This window comes from Lygodium microphyllum, chromosome 2 (assembly GCF_053477565.2).
Source record: "Lygodium microphyllum isolate KBCC chromosome 2, Lygodium_microphyllum_v1.1.10, whole genome shotgun sequence".
In the NCBI taxonomy this organism is placed as follows: Eukaryota; Viridiplantae; Streptophyta; class Polypodiopsida; order Schizaeales; family Lygodiaceae; genus Lygodium; species Lygodium microphyllum.
The window spans coordinates 162,733,118-162,737,413 of NC_141136.1; positions in this window are offsets into that span (position 1 = coordinate 162,733,118).

The following is a 4,296-nucleotide window of genomic DNA, read 5'->3' on the forward strand; positions in this document are numbered from 1 at the left end:
ATTTAAGGCTATGTATGGCTATAAGGTGCCCCTACCTATAGTTATTTTCAGTGAGAAGATTAACCCCTGTGGAAAAGAAGAATTGGAAAGAATGCAAATCCTTCTTCAACAATGTAATATGAATCTAAGAAAAGCTCAAGATCAAATGAAGGTGTATGATGATGAGAAGAGGCGACCCTTAGAGTTCCAATAGGGACAGTTAGTTTAATTGAAAGTACCCAAGTCTTGTTACTCTACTTTTAAAGGATATTGAAACGTATTGGAGACTTGATATATAGATTGGAACTTCTCTCTTCCACTAAAATTCATAATGTATTTCATGTTAGTCAGCTTAAACCCTTTTATGGCACCCATGTGGAAATAGTTAATGATATGCCTCCTATGGATGAAGAACGACTTTTTCACTACATTCCTGATTGAGGAGATCGTAAGTTAGCATGAAAAGAAGCTTTGCTCCCATCTATCATTGAGTATTGATCAAGTGGAAGGGTTTGGCACTTGAGGAAGCTTCTTGGAGGCCAAATTCTATTTTGGATGAGTTTCCCTATCTATGGGATGCATTAGTGGTGGCTAATACATAGTCAACATGGGAGCCAATTGTGGTATAAATAGGGCCTAGACAATAGTTTGTTTTAAAGCAAATTTTACTCTACCTAATTTTCAAAAATATGTGACCTATATAGGATCAAATCACTCCTCCTTAGCTATTTTTTGACATGTGACACACCCTATTTGGATACTTCCATCATAAGTTATATCAATTTTTGTTTACTAGGGCATGTTTTTCACAGCAAGTATCTATTATTTACAAAGTCTATTTCTTGACTGTTTGAAAGCTCCAATTTCTTTTGAAGACATCTGGACTATGTATATTGTAGAGGCTTTCCTTTATGTCTTCATTTCAGCAAATACTCCTTCATTAGTTGATTGACTTTTTGTCTTTTGTATAGCTAAAATCAAAGTAGTATTTTGTTTCATCCATCCTTCTTATCATTATAAATTTATTTTTGTGGGCAAAAACCTTTGAGCAGGGATATATTGTAAGAAGTTGGGAAGATGTGTATTAGTGAGAGAATTATTAATAATACCTTGTCACATTGACATAGGTATAAAAGGTATGAGACATGTAATTTTTGACATCTTTTTACCACACTACAATTACTGTCTCTCATCTCATCTACTTGTACTCAACTTTCATGGCTTCTTTCTCTTCTTTCCTATCTTTCTAGTCTTTCTTTCTCCTCATCACTCATTCTCTTTCTTCTTTTATTCTCTTCTACTCTTCTTTTCATCACCTCTCACCCTCTCCTTGAAACAAATGATGGTGGAGACATAAAAGACCGGTGTAGTAGAGCATATGGGTAGCATTCAAAGGGAGAATACTTCTAATTGCACATTGGTGAATACATCAATGATAGGTTGGAAGTAGGTGGGCTGCCACTTGTTTTTAGTTGATGTGTCAGTGAAGAACATGGTTGCGGCCTACCAAATAGTGCAGAGTTCAAAATACCCTTTAAGAGTGTTGGTGGGAAGAATGTTGCATCCGTTTCAAACTCATTTTGTATTTGTGGAGAGAAAAGGCTTGTACTAAGGCTTTAAAATTGATAAGCCTTAAGATTATAAAATAGTAAATAAGAAAACCGCTACTTGTATTTAAAACAAATAATGAGTGCATAGTGCGAGTAATTACGAGGAAAAAGAAGATGAGATTGTACCTTATAAAGGGGGTTGAAACCCAAATTGATGAGAGAAATGAATCTTGGAAAACAAACCAATAGCTAATATCATTGGCCAATAGGCAAATAGATACTTCCTTATGAGAGTGATGATAATGTTGATGATGCCCCCTATGGATGGTTATATGACTCCTCTATGACATTGACATGTAGACCAATCACCTTGCTCTAATACCAATGTTGCTAGCCTTCATCATACAACATCCAATGATTGATAGAAAATTATGAAGAGAACAAATTATAAAAGAGAAGGAAACTCCAAAACTTACACTACACAAGATTGTGTGCAATCTTCCCCCATGCATGGGTGAGCACCTCCTCCATGCATGTATTTATAAATTTGAATTAAGCATTTCTGGTCAAAATACATTGAAAGCATCCTTTTTGAGTTCTTGTTTTCCTTTTCTTGCACAACTTGCTTTTGTACAAATAAATCAAACACACTCTATTCTAAATAGCCTTACAATAAAAAAAAATATTTTATATTTGTAATAAATACATCCAAAATAAATCTATTGTGCATGTGCACACACAAAAGTCCTTAAGCTTATGGATACATACATACAAAATGTAACGTTTCCAAAAATATTTTTGCACCCTATGAAGCGCATAAATTCCAAGCATTAAAATGTGCACTCCAAAATAATAATTTTGCCCAACTTTGGGTAATTATCTACTCCACCACAATACAAAACACATTAGTATCCATCCATCTATCTACTACACATAATGTGACCAATATCACATGCACATGTTTACGCAATAAGTCATAGATTATGTGGCAAATAAACAAATCCCACAATTATGAAAATAATCTAAATTCCATAAATATAATCTTGTAACAATAGTATATCTTTCCTAGCCTATTCATGACCTTCATAAGGTTAGTATAATGCTCATGGATACACAAATAAAAGGCTTTGCTTTTGATATTATCATTGGTAGTGCCATCATGAATATGTACGACAAATGTGAATGCATTGTAGATGTAAAAAATATATTTATAGAATTGTCTAAGCACACAATCATATCATGGACTAGAATGCTCTCAATATATGTAGAGCAAGGTTGTAGAGAGAGAAAGCTTTAGGGTTGTGGATTGTATAGACAAATGATAGAAAAAGGTGACAATTTTGACAATGTAACACATGTGATTACCCTTCAAGCTTGTGGTATTCTTGCAAGAAATGATGTACCATTAGTTAGGGAAGGGACTAGCTGAGTCTTGACTAGTGGGAGTTGTGAGAGCATTACATGCTGCTACTTAAGAAAATGGACTTTAATTCAAATGTTGCTCTTTTGCAGTACCCTTGCAAGAGTGCTTGCATTATGGAAGTAGAGGATGGTCCAATAGCTTGGCAGAGAAAAGTGTTATGGCTTGGATTGAAATGTAGCTTTCAACATATGCAAATCAGGGTGGAGAAGGAAAGTTGTTGCAACTATATAATAAAATACAAGAGAAAGGTTGTAGTCCATATCAATAGGAAGGTTTCAATCCAAATAGGGTTTAGTCCAAATCGATAGTCTTTTGTGATTGTTATTCAAGAATGTGCCACCTTTCTAGCCAAGGAAGGGATTGTGATTGAAGAAACTGGCTATTCAAAATAAAAGAGGCACTACTTGATGATGCTAAAACAGAGGGATTTACTTTGTATGAATTTATTTCTAATACCCTCATAACAATGTATGGAAAGCTTGGAAATAATTTGATTATAGAGATTGTGTTTAATGAACATGGTGTGCACAACATTGTATCTTGGATTGTAATGCTTGTAATATACGTGGAGTAGGGTCAAGGGGAAAAAAGGTTTACAACTATATAGACAAATGCAAGAGGAAGGTGTTGGTTCGAGCCAACACACATTGAATGTATGGAAAGTTTGAAAATAATTTGGCTACAGAGATTGTGTTTAATGAACATGATGAGCACAATGTCATATCTTGGATTGCAATGCTTGTAATATATGTGGAGCAAGGTCAAGGGAAAAAATGGTTTATAGCTATATGCACAAATGCAAGAGGAAGGTGTTGGTTTATAGCTATATGCAAGAGGAAGGTGTTGGTTTGACCCAACACACATTGAATGGCTCTTCAAGCATGTGATAGTCTTATAATGGAAGAAGCAACCATAGCAAAAGATGACCAAGGACACAAATGGCTTTTTTTGAAATAGTTCAAGTATTACATGTTGATGCTCAAAAGAAGGAGTTTGCTTCATATGTTTTTTTTTTTTGCTTACCCTTGTTACTATGTATAGTAAGCAGGAAGCATGGCAAAAGCAAATAATGCATTTCATGGGATGACAATTCTAATGTTGTGACTCGGACTTCCTTGAGCTTGGCTTATGTTGGATAGGTACATGGAGAAAAGATATTACTCTTATACTAAAAAATGTAGGAGGAAGGGCAAAAGGTGTCAATCTAGATCCTAAAACAACTATATCATCCTCAAAGCATGTGCATCCCTCGTAGTTAAAGATCCAAATTTTATTCTGTATGTAGGCTTGACTTCAAAACATTGAGTAGAATTTGGTTGGGATATTCATCCTAATGTGATTCAA